General features: G+C 43.8%; 2 protein-coding genes across 4 annotated transcripts in view; one reads left to right on the top strand and one right to left on the bottom strand.

The window, feature by feature from the left end:
• The window catches only part of WASF3 (WASP family member 3), a 63,659-nt gene extending 53,352 nt beyond the window's left edge, over window positions 1-10,307 (bottom strand). For 2 of the 3 annotated variants that reach the window (XM_052671430.1, XM_052671432.1), the window contains exon 1: window positions 9,994-10,088. The gene's annotated coding sequence lies outside the window, so the exon portion shown is untranslated. Of the gene's footprint in view, window positions 1-9,993; window positions 10,089-10,271 lie in introns of those variants that run through there. The other variant, XM_052671431.1, reaches the window with a different exon arrangement.
• The window catches only part of USP12 (ubiquitin specific peptidase 12), a 335,443-nt gene that overhangs the window by 230,645 nt on the left and 92,024 nt on the right, over window positions 1-12,774 (top strand). The gene's annotated exons all lie outside the window — the stretch shown is intronic.

Below are 12,774 nucleotides of genomic sequence, written 5' to 3'. Positions count from 1 at the left end.
TTTGGGATGACTGTAGCAGGGGAGGGAAGGGTTTGTCGTGTTGCTATTTCATTGTTTTGTTGTTGTTGTTGTTTTTAATCTCATAGCATTTCACTCCTTAAAAATACGAAAAGCATCTGTGGGTTGTGGTTTGTTTTTTTTTTTTTAAACCAGAAATGGCACAAAGCAGTTTACCACAAAGCAGTTCTTTCTTAAGGGGAATAATAGGTTATAAAAGAATGACTGAGAGGGAAGTAAAAGAAGAATTCAGAAGAAATCACAAGAAATGCTTAGGAGAGAATCTGCAGCATGAGGAAGGGGAACAGAAAATCCAAATGAGGAAGTGGCACGCAACAAAAAGCGTTAGCAGATTCATCTTAAAATATAGGACAGAGAAGCAAAGATCAAACTGGGGGTTTTCAGCTGCTGCTGCCATGGTCACGACAAACCAAACCACCAGAACTTGCCCTTCAAAGGCGGTTATTTCACTGCAGCTGAAGTCATTTCAGATCAAGAGACAGAGAAAGCACTTAATACTTCTTAAAGACTTACTTATGTGTATTTCAGAAAGCCACAATATTAAGGCAATGTGTCAAGTCTCCAACCCTTTACTTGCTATAAATACAAAGCAATTGCTTCAGTAGAGATGATTAAGACAGGTAAGGTCTGCACAATGGAGAGCCTGCAGAGAAACGAGGTGGCTGAGCCAAAGGAGACATCTCCAAGCATGGAGAAAACAAAGGAAGGTGCTGAATGCTGAATGAAACTCCTGTGCCTGCTTCTTCCTGTAGAAAGAACAGTGGGCAGAGCACGATGCTTTCTGTGTATCTGCAGGTATATTTGTCCGGCACAGCCTGGTAAACACCCTTCTATTACACAGATAACCCAGAACTAACAGTAAGGCACCTGTACTGTTGTTCCAAGACTACCTGCTTAAAATCTATTTTAGGGTTAACTACAGCCCCATTCATACAGCTTTAAGTTGGCACATGGAGGCTAGAAGGAATTTCAATATTCAAGCCATGTGCAAAAAAACAGTAATACATGCAAACATCTTGAAATCCAGCACAGAAGTTGAATAATTAAATGCAGGCTTTATTTGAAGTGATGTGCTATCTCCTCCATGTTTACATCTGTTTAAGTATTCAGAGCAGCAGTCAGTCTTTAGAAGAAAAACAGTACTTTCCCAGGAAATAATTCTGCAATAAACCTATTCTGACAGAAGTTCCGGAGGATTTCAGCATTTGCTAGGAAGCTCAGCAGCAAGCTGTAACTGCTACAAAAAAACAAGACAGACAGATTTTCACTAGAGTTCCCACTCTGAAGCTCAGAAGTTCAGATTCAGAAGTTCAAACTCTTCATTTCTTCATTCACATGTAACGATATGCAGAAAAGCTTCTCAGAGTGTTTCCAAAGGCCATTTAAAAGCTCTAAATAAAAGAAGCTCCCAGGCCTTGTCTTGTGGCACAAGAGTCTCTAGAGCTGCTTGCTGCCCTGATAGGAAAAGGCACACTAACAAATTTGCTCAACACTATGGAATAATGACCTTTTCCACCCCAGGATTCCAAAGCACAGATTAAAAAATAAAAAAATAAAATAAATAAAAAAAAATCCAATATTTCATGTAAACATACGTGAATATTTTATGTTTGTCACCCATTGCAAATACAAGTTCTCCAACTACTGCTTATTACTGAGAAAACCAACTACTGCTTATTACTAAGAAAATGATTGTCACTATGGAGATGTACAAGAACCCTGGGACACTAACAAACTGAAGGCTCAGGCTATGAGCAAACCATATATCGTAATGTTAATTAAATTTCCAAGTCATGAGAATACAGACGAGAATCTGCACCTTTACCAGCCTTTATTTTTTTATGGGTTTTGTTTGTTTGTTTGATTTTTCTTTTTAAATGGAGTTCTAGATAGAAGGGCTATAGCTGTTCAACTGTTTTACAAGGACTCCCAGTTCAGCTGTACAACAGTAACACAAAGGCAAGGTCCTTACCTTACAGGCCGTTACAAACACAAGACAAAAGAGGGTTTACTCTTTTTCAGCCTTCAAATGAAGGCATTGCAACACAGTTCCAGGCTGCAAGAAAAAAAGCTACTGGAGAAGGATGAGCGAGCAACAGCTGCAGACAACAACTATAACCATATGTGTTAACTGGAAACACTCAAATAAAGGAACAGTCAAACTCCAGCAGGCCATTACAATAACCAGGATCAGAATAAACTTCACCCCCAGATTCCAGTTGCTACAAAGAGCCCCTCTGCAGTAAGTGACGAGAGCAGGCAAAGGGTTAACGAGTCCAGGGAAGACAGCCCCAATGGTTACAGTTTATCTCCTGTTCTCTACTATAAATATGGCAGAGTTCCAGTAATTCCCAACTTATGCTCATTGTCCTTCACATGCAGTCTTAATTAACATTAGGTCCTTTTTGCATTAGCAGCCAGACTTGCATAAAACATTTCTGATGAGATTATACAAGCTTCTCAGTCTTCACTGATGTGGTGCTTTGTTCAGCTTCAGTTTCTATGAATTCCCAACAATAAAAGGAAATATTTTTGTCCTTTTAGAATACAGACAGATTAAGTTTTGTTACATTAGCACGCACTTCTGCTTTGATGATCTAATCTGCCCAAGGATACGGATCCACAAGCATCTACCAGCCATAGCATACAGCAAATAATTTGACTATCTATACTCGGTCTTTATATAAATAAATGAGGCTCCTCGTGCACAGCACATAAAAGACAGCTGGTACTACAGTGTTTAATAAAACCATATCATCTTCCATCCAGTACATCCCGTACAGCTCGTGCCCTGAGAATCACTTTCTGGTGAGGTGCTATCATATCAGAACACTGAGCTTCACCTCTGAGGTCAGGCAAGAAGCAAGCAGGGCCTCCTGCCAAAGAGAAAAACTCCACTGACATTGTTAATATGAAGGAGATGTTTCTAACTTGGCATAGCTTAGATACGTCCGACTTCCAGGCTCGCGTATCAACGCACAGCTGCATGTGCCTTCTTGTAAGCAGGCTGTGGGACTCCAGCCTCCAAAACACCGTTGCATTGTCACTGTCACGTTGCATTTCCTGTCACGTTGCATTTCCACTGCTGTATGTTTATGCCATCAATGACCTCTGCCTACATAATCTACCAGAACAATAAGATTGTTAGATAGGCTTCATAAACCAGGAAGTAAGCATGCTCATTTAATCCATAATATTACTGCACACTATTATCTATTTACTCAACAACCTAAAGGACAAGTTACTGAAGAAAAACATTGAAAAATATGAGAAGTGACAAAGTTGAGCATCTAAGAAAATCCAACATCACTCAATTCCCAACGAGCAGACAAAAGTGTTCCCAGAACCAAGAATCTCTGACACATTAACAGCAGGGTAGCACTGCATTGGATAGAAAGAAACATGTCCCCAGAAGATGAGGGTTTCCACTTGGGCATATCCAACACGCCTAGAAGCATACCCAGCCAAACTGAATACTGCAAGTGAAGATGGAGAAGCCTCTACACTGTACTACCATAGCTCCACTCCAACCAGCAGCTTGTTTCTGTAGTCAACTGCTCAGCAACAGCTACAATGCACATAAGAAATGGCTTCATATGCTCATAGTCAAACACCTGAAATTCTGACACCACCTCAGAAAGGCCAGATGAATGACCTTCAAGAAAAAAAACTCAGTAGGAAAAAATACAAAAAAAAGGCCAAATGACAGCAAAGAGATTTCACCATTCTTTGCCTACCTAAGAATATCCATGTAAAATTTCAAATGCCTGATCAATTATAACCATTAGAAGCTGCCATGAAGTTGGAGAAATTTATCTATCAATTGCATTTAGATCATGCATGAAATAGCATTTTCACTATTTACAATATGAAATTTCCTTCCCAGTTTTAAAGTTCTGTCAAGCAATCTAAAACTGAGAGGACACAAAAAACATAGTACATATATCATTCTAAAAAAAGTGTGTATTCAGAGATCAAAAAAGCACCCCCAGAACATAGTCACGCTATTTACAACTGCCAAACTATGCTTTTACAGCTGCACAGGAGGAGACTGCATGAGCCTCCAAGAAAACCTGCAATATTTGAAGTTAATGGTGATAAATATATTTCATTAATGTGAATTTATCTGTGCAGACTGCTGTGCAAATAAATGATGCTTGATAGAGTTCTACCACAAGAAATTATTTCATAGTTTCTGTGCAGGGCCAACTTCAACAACAGGGATGCGCAATAAAATGTCATGCCAAAGAACAGGGAAACTGAATCTAGTTCTGATTTATGGAACCAGAGAGAAAACAAGTCAGGCCATAACTCTGTGCACCAGAATATTTTTATTTCAGGACAAATTTAAGTCAACCTAAAATGCTGTTTCTGACAGATTCATTGGATGTTAGGACTGCGTCAGATAGATTACTCCTATTTATGTCCATTATAATGACCAGAAAACATGAACCTAGGACAGATTCAAATTACTGACAGTATCTGTACGCTCTCTATGTCACTTACCAGGACTTTAAAGGTTGCATCACATTGTGAAGACTATTACAAAAATCTAACTATTTACAGAATGCAAGATTAATTCAATAGCTAAAGCCAAAATACTTGTATGCTGACCACATCCAAGATGTTTACTTTAGTTACGTTACTATGTTCACTAATTCTTAGTCAATTCTGTAACTCAGCACTCAAGTTCTCCTGCCAGTTCTTTCCAGTACTTCAAATAAACAATTAAAAAAAGCAACACAACAGCCACCTCTCGCCAGACAACTTGAAATTATGAATGATTAGGAGAGAACCAACATATTTTAAACATAACCTGTTTATGAAATGCTGGGGAAACGTTTTTTGGTTTTGACTGACTTCTGTGTTTAAAACAAACACAAGCATTAATCAAGTTCTACCTGAGCAACTCAACTTTTCTGCACTTAAAACAAAAGATACTTAACTCAGAGTAACATCAGTAGTGGCAACTCAAAAATAAAATCAACATGGCATACAGATAATCCACACTTACAAGAATCACACATTTTCCCCCAGTCTTGATCCCTACAAACACATTTGGCTATCAAACCCATAAGAGAACAAAGAAGTCACGTCACACCTGTACTCAAAAGGTAGGAAGCTGCTCCAAAATCTTGAAAATTAGTAACCAGAATTCTACTAAATATAAACTCCATTATGAATAAATAAATAAATAAAAATACCATGTTTGACCACAGACCCAGAGAACACCATTAGTTTAATGTCGAACATTTCAGCGGAAAACTGATTTGCCAAGTGTTTAAGAATCCTTGTAAATCCCTACCACAAATGAAATTGGATTTGTCTTCCAAAGCACAAACAAGTCTAATACATGCTTGCCATCCTAATAAACCTTCACACAAATTCTCCAGTAGCTTCACCTGACAAAAAATAAAGAAGTTAAACAAGGTAAGCTCTGATTTCACTGCTTTAAGTGACCACAAAGACTTCCCTTCTGATCTTTAGCTGATCCTACGAACATATTTCTTTATTTCTTCCCAAACATTTTGTTTCTTCTTTTAGAGGAGGAAAAAGAAGCGAACAGCTAAACACATTTCAGTTACTTCAGATTTTATAGGGGTGACAAACAACACCACGTCTGCAGATACAACAACCCCAGTGCAACATTTCAGAGGCTTTTACAACAGGTTGGCTTCTGAACAGTTGGATCTAAGTGCCAGTAAGCATGAAGGAAAGCACTCACACATTAGTGCTGAACAAATAAACGTGGTCTTATTTCATATTAATTCATCATTACCTCTAAACTCAGGCTAGGTTCTCAGGAAAAAATGTGTGGTGTAGCAGTCTTTCTGCAGAGCCAAGGCTCAAGATGCCTTCATGTAATTCTTAGACACCGATTTTCATAAGTTACAAAAATTCCGTACAAGTCTGACATAGGGCAAGAGAAATACCCTCTACCTCTTCCTATTTCTGCTCTTAAGGGAATAAGCAGTTACTACTTGTAGCATCCCTTGGAAAAGAAACCTTCAGAACACAATGTGCAGCTGCGTTTAACTCTGGAAGACACCTATTTCCAACCTGGTTCTTCTTTACACTGAATAACTTCGGAATTAGATAACTGAGGCCGGATGGATTGTACCCCAGAGTGCTGAGGGAGTTAGCAGATGTGGCTGCCAACCCTCTCTGCATCATTTTGGCAGTCCTGGCTAACCGGAGATGTCGCAGTGGACTGGAAACTGGCAAATGTGATGCCCATCTTCAAAAAGGGACTGAAAGATGATCCTGGTAGCTACAGGCCTATCTCAGCTACAGTCTCACCTCGGTGCTGGGGAAGGTTATGGAATGGATAATCTCAGGAACAATTATGGACCAGTTAAAGGTTAACCAGGGAATCAGGCCCAGTCAGCGTGGGTTTACAAATGGTAGATCCTGTTTGACAAACCTAATTTCATTCTATGATAAGGTGAGCCATTAGTGGATGAAGGTATGGCTGTCAATGTGGTCTATCTGGACTTCCGTGAAACCTTTGACACTGTTCCCCACAACATTTTTGTGGAGAAGCTGGCTGCCCACAGTTTGGATGTGCATACGCTTGCTGGGTGAAACACTGGCTGGATGGCCAGGCCCAAAGAGTTGTGGTCAATGGAGATAAATCCAGTTGGCAGCCAGGCATGAGCAGCGTCCCCCAGGGCTCAGTACTGAGGCCGCTTCTATTTAACATCTTTATTAACAAGCTTGATGAGGGGATCGAGTGCACCCTCAGTAAGTTTGCAGATGATACCAAGTTGGGAGTGTTGATCTGCCTGAGGGGAGAAAGGCACTACTGAGGGACCTGGATAGACTGGATCAATGGGCCAAGGTAAACTGTATGACTTTCAATAGGGCCAAGTGTCGGGTCCTGCATTTTGGTCACAACAACCCCAGACACCCTATAGGCTTGGGGAGCAGTGGCTGGAAAGCTGCCTGACGGAAAGGGACCTTGGTGCACTGATGGACAGTCGGCTGAATATGAGCCAGCAGTGTACCCAAGTAGCCAACAAGGCCAATGGCATCCTGGCTTGCATCAGGAATGGTGTGGTGAGCAGGACTAGGGAAGTCATCCTGCCCCTGTACTCGGCACTGGTGAGGCCTCACCTCGAGTGCTGTGTTCAGTTTTGGGCACCTCAGTACAGAAAGGACATGGAGATGCTGGAGCAGGTCCAAAGAAGGGCAACAAAGCTTGTGAAGGGCTTGGAGAATATGGCCTATGAGGAGAGACTGAAGGAACTGGGGCTGTTCAGTATGGGGAAGAGGAGGCTGAGGGGAGACCTTATTGCTCTCTTCCAATATCTGAAAGGTGCTTGCAGTGAGAGTGGGTTGGTCTCTTCTCATTGGTGACAGGATGAGGGGAAATGGCCTCAAGTTGTGCCAGGGGAGGTTTAAGTTGGTTATCAGGAAAGAACTTCGTTACAGAAAGGGTTGTGAAGCACTGGCATAGGCTCTTCAGGGAGGTGGTTGAGTCACCATCCCTGGCTGTGTTTAAAAACTGTTTGGATGTGGTGCTCAGGGACATGATTTAGCAGATGGTTGTTAGTTAGGGTAGGATGGTTAGGTTGTGGTTGGACTTGATGATCTTTAAGATCTTTTCCAACCTGAGCAATTCCATGATTCTAAGACATTAGCCAGGTGAAAACATTGTCTTCCCATCCGCTGTCAGCAAGTTCTTAGTAACAACCACAAAAAGTCCAAAACTTCACTGGTGCCACCCATGAATTAGGTGAAATATCGATACAACTTTGAATGAAAGAGATGATGAAGTGCTGTGTTACAAAATCTATTTCAAATTCAGTTACAAGACTGTACTGCAATCGCACAGCAACTAAGAACAGACTTCACTGGTACAATTTCTTTTTCACCCATTTATTGCTATAAGCAGACAAGAGCTTTGGAAGATGGTGCTATGGGTGGGTTCAAAAGAACAAAGATTTAACTGCATATGTTTATTTCAGAATCACAGAACCTTTAAGACCGGAAAAGACATAAAAGATCACCTAGTCCAACTGTCAACCCATCACCACATCAATCAAACCACATCCCTAAGAGCCACATCTACTTAGTATAAGACAAGCAGTTCTCTCCAGCAGTCTACACTACTCCATTTACTCTTCTTTCTACCAAGACTGAATTGTCTACACAGGAAGTTCAGACAAAATGGAATACTTGCAGAAGCATGAGAGCTAATCCACTGTCCAGGTGACACCGACACAGCGATTTAAATGCTCATCTGCTATTAGCTCTTCTGTAATTCTCCGCAATATCTGCTGGAGTTTGTTTTTTTTTTTTTCTTCAAACACTGCCTTACTAATCATTGCATACAAGAAGCTTTGAGCTAACATTACTATCATCTGTCACATCTGTGGCTTTTCTTTTGCTTCCCTCTACAGAGAAATACTGCCTGCAGACACTTATTGTTTCATATAAATACATGGTATGCTTCCTCACACTGAAGAACAAACCATATACATCTGAGCTAATCTAGTCAACAAAGAACAACCGGTGCGTAAGAATTTGGTATTAGCACTCCTAAAATCATCATCATTGTTTATTTAAGATATGTTGTACAGACAGGGCACATTCTAAAAAGCAGAGCATGGCTACGCTACCATTAACTATAGAGAATAGTATGCACTGAACCATATAAATCAAACCTGAAGCCTTGTTAACTTATTCCTGCTATGAAAGTTGCTTTTTATAACACAAGCATTTCTAATTCTGGAATAAAGTCATTTTTTATTACTTCCACAAACAGAAAGATTAGCAAAGACCGCACAACTTCCGTAACTATTGTGTATAATCACGACCATTGTTTCAGCATCTGATTAAGAAGTGTTTTCTAATTTTCTTTATGTGAAGAAAATAGCTGTGGAAAAGGAGAAGAAAAAGGACTGACTCAATTATTTCACATACAACAAAACCTCTCCATTCACTGCCCAGTAACTACATTCCCACTTCCACAAGCCATGCAAACAGCAAAAAACCCCTCCGAAGTCACCCTTCAGCCAGCAGAAGAAGAGTTTGCTTTGCATAACAGAACCCCAGAATGCTTCTGGAAATATATCTTGCTTCCACGTTGTTCAGCGGGAATACAGCCCGGTCCTGGTGACAGGCTGAACAGCTACAGATAAAGCCTCCTTCTGGCAGGACCTACTTGAAAGCCACGTTCACAGAGCCAGAACGACGTGGGGCCTTCATTTCAGTGCAAGTGACGGTCCTTCCACGTTAATCATTGTTTTCTCCTTAAATGCCAAACTAAGCTAGCGCTAACTGAGCGCAACACCTAACAAAGTGCATTTCCACAGCTCAAATACAGAGTTTAATCCTTTGGATCCTCAAGTTTGCCAGCGCTGTAACTTGTCACTTCACCCTTACAACCTAATGGTCCCACATCGCACCGATCCACGTAGCAGCAGCCGGATGGCTGAGCTCCGAGATGCGGGCTGTGGAGCAGGGCAGCGTGCTGGAGAAGCGCAGCCGTACCGCTACTCCATTACTTCACTCCCTCCTCCAAGCAGCACCGCACTACCAGGGAAAGCACCGTCTCAGGCCAAGTCAGAACAACACCGCTATCTCACGCAAAAACAACGCTTTTCGATTCCCCGCGTAAAGACAAAATAAAGAGCCCAGCCCGGCACACAGCGAAGCACAACCACCCCTCGGATGTTAAGTCTCCCGAGTTCCCGGCTGCGTCCCAATCCGCCCCATCCTTCCCTCCGGGAGGACTCGCTCCCCGCTCCCCGCTCCCCACCGCTGACAAAGCGGCACAAAGACGCGGTCACACGCCGCGTTCCCATTCCTGCACGGAGCGCAAATCCGAACCGCCCGTGCGCGCGAAGCGCGTTCTGCCCGGGAACCTCACGACCGCATCCCACGGCCGGCGTTGGCCCCACAGCACGGACCTCGGTTTACAGACCACCGCCGGAGAAGGTGGCGGCGGTTGCGCGGCCCCTCACCCACCTGACGCCGCGCTCCGTCCCATCCCGCGCCGCCGTCCCCTACGGCCACCGCCGCCACCGCGCGGAGCCTACCCCGGCTGAGCCCCCGCGCCCCCACCGCCCCGCCCCTCGGCCGAAAGCCTCGCCCCCTCGCTTCCCCCTTTGGCCCGCGCCAAGAGGGGCGGGACAAGGAGGACGGGCGACAGCCAATGTCTCGCCGCACACCTCCTTGATTGGCGTCAAAAGCAATCAATGGAAACGCCGGGAGGGAGGGTCGAGCCGTCAATCAGCGGCCCCTACCTGGGGCTCGCAAGAAGGCTGTCCGCGGGTTGCCGGCTCGCCGCTTCCCGCACGCGGGGCGAGCCCGGCCCGGGGATGCCGGCGGGCGGTTTCTCTCGGGCGCGGGGTCGATCTCGGCTCTCTCTCGGCCTGCCGCCCGCCTCCCGCCCTTCGCCTCCCTCCCTCCCGTTGGCGGCGGGCACCCCGGGCCGTGCCCTCGCCCTCCGCCCGCCCCGCTGACCCACTTCCCAGCGAATCCCAAGTGCGCGCCCCGGCCGTGCCCGCGCCCACCCGCGCTGAGGCCTGGGGCCTGCGGCGGGGGCCGGGGCTGCGCGAGCCGCAGCTGCGGCGCGGCCAGACGACGTCCGCTCTGCATCCTTTGTGGCGGTCTCGGGGGCGGGGGGCTTTTGTGGGTCGCCGCGAAGCCTTCAGAAAAGAAAAAAAGAAAAAAGCCCCGACGTTTCCATGTGAACGAGGTTCCGGGGGGCGCGGAACAATCGCCTCCGCACTTCAAAGGGCTCGGGGCCGCCGATGGGTGACCCCGGCTGCACGCGGGCTGCCTGGAGCCGCCCCGAGCCGAGCGTGTGGGGCGTCGCAAAGTTTGCTCGACTCCGACGCGGCGGTCGGGCTCACGGGCGGCTCCTCGGAGCTGCTGCCCTGTGGGGAAAAATGATCCCAAATCGCCGCGATCAAACGTGGTGAGAGGCGGCAGCTTGAGAACCGCCGATGTAATCACAGAAGGTTATATGGCAAAAGCGTTAAGCCGTGCGGCTTTACTTGCGCTTTGTAGTGCAGATGGTGACGGCGTTAAGATCGCTGGCAAAGCAAACGCAGAGGAGTCACCGAGTAACAAAGCTAAAGAAGGGAGCCACGGTCTTTTTCTTCAGCTAAGGGCTCGCTTGCACGCGGTCATAGGAGATAAAAGTCACTTCGTTAAAAAAAGAGGCTGTTTTCCCTAAGACGTGCAGCGGGAAAGAGGAAACTTTTCAGAGACCGCAAAATAAAACCGATGTTAAATGACCTTGCATCGTTAAAGTGCTGCTGCATTAATGCTCGTTCAGTGGCAGCTTTTTTCCATATTGAAAATGAGCTCTCGAGGTTTTGGAAAAATATATTAATTTCAAACAGACCTGTCGCTACTGGTTATTTTTTTCTGCTCTTTCAACACAAGCAAGTGTCCTGTGTGATGGAAGATATCGAAGAGCGTTTATTTTGATCCACCCGTGTTCCAGTCCCTTGGATTTATTCCCAGCTTTTATTTTTCTTTTCTCTATTTGTGACATTTCAGCACCCGTCGCTCTTTTTATTAATATCTAAATCTTGTAAAAATGGGACTCAGGCAGAGCTTTATTAATGCAATTTTGCCCTTGCCTTGGAATTTGCAAGTAAGGCAAATCAATTTGCATTTAATCTGTACTAAGTTTTCATCCTGAGACAGAAAAAGGAAAAAGTGCTAAAATTATCTGCAGGGAATTACTCTATCAGCTTTTGTCTAACTGTTACAATTTTCAGGTAAAATGATGCTGCATAAAAGCCCTCTGAAGCGAATAGATTCAGGTTTGGACTGGTGCACCAAAAGATGTCCAGGATTGATCTTTCTGCTATTAATTTCATTTGAAGGCAGAATGAGGCTTCGGGGAGTAATGAAAAGGCAGAGTTACTGGAGACCAAAGTCAAGATGGGTTAGCGGAAGTGAGCATGAAATTTTCCTAGCAGTGCTCACACTGACTTAAATCAGATTTGTAAGGACTTCCTCTTCTTGTGTAATTGATTTCACTCAAAAAAATGTGCAGCATAAGAAGAAACAACCTTTTGAAAGTTTCGTACTTCTTGTTGCTTCCTGCCAAAGAGCATATTGTGTGATTGGGAAACCTTTCTCTCTTTCAGGAAACACCAAGTTGCTGAGTAATGTTAAAATAAATAATGTTATTCAAATGATTTACGGTGCCACCAATAATCAGTACAGCGTCTCTGATTATTAATGGAACATTGATAGGCCCCTGAAGAGTTTCTTGCTGAATCAGCTCTTGCAATAAATTGCTTTGCCTCCAGCCACAGTCCCATCCTATAGAAAGGGCCTCCAAGTTGTGAATGAGGTAATTGATTTAGGATGGCCAGAGGATATATGCCATGTACAACAGAAGATGCTTCATGAGTTACTGTGTGTCTGTTAATGGAATTTCTTTTCCATTAACGCAAAACTATTTAGCCTTGACAAGTCTGTGTAAATATTTCTTGTGTTATTCATATGCTCAATATTACATTCATTATTGATATTTTCATTCTATTCATATTTTACAGGAATATTTCCTGAGACTATTAACTATTTTGCTTTTTTTTCTTCTCCTTTTAATATACCTCGATTTCTGGAATACTGAGAAACTGACAAAGTCTGTGAAAGCAAGGTGCAAGTGGATCCTCAAAGGAAGCATTCAATCTAAGTTCAAAGAGGCACTGTGTATAATCGATTTTGTGGAAAAAAAAATGTAGGAAAACAAGAACAAAAGGAAGGCCAGCAACTTTT

This window comes from Tympanuchus pallidicinctus, unplaced genomic scaffold, assembly GCF_026119805.1.
Source record: "Tympanuchus pallidicinctus isolate F22 unplaced genomic scaffold, pur_lepc_1.0 scaffold11, whole genome shotgun sequence".
In the NCBI taxonomy this organism is placed as follows: Eukaryota; Metazoa; Chordata; class Aves; order Galliformes; family Phasianidae; genus Tympanuchus; species Tympanuchus pallidicinctus.
Note: the sequence above shows the minus strand (reverse complement) of the source record. Positions and strands in the feature narration are given on the sequence as shown.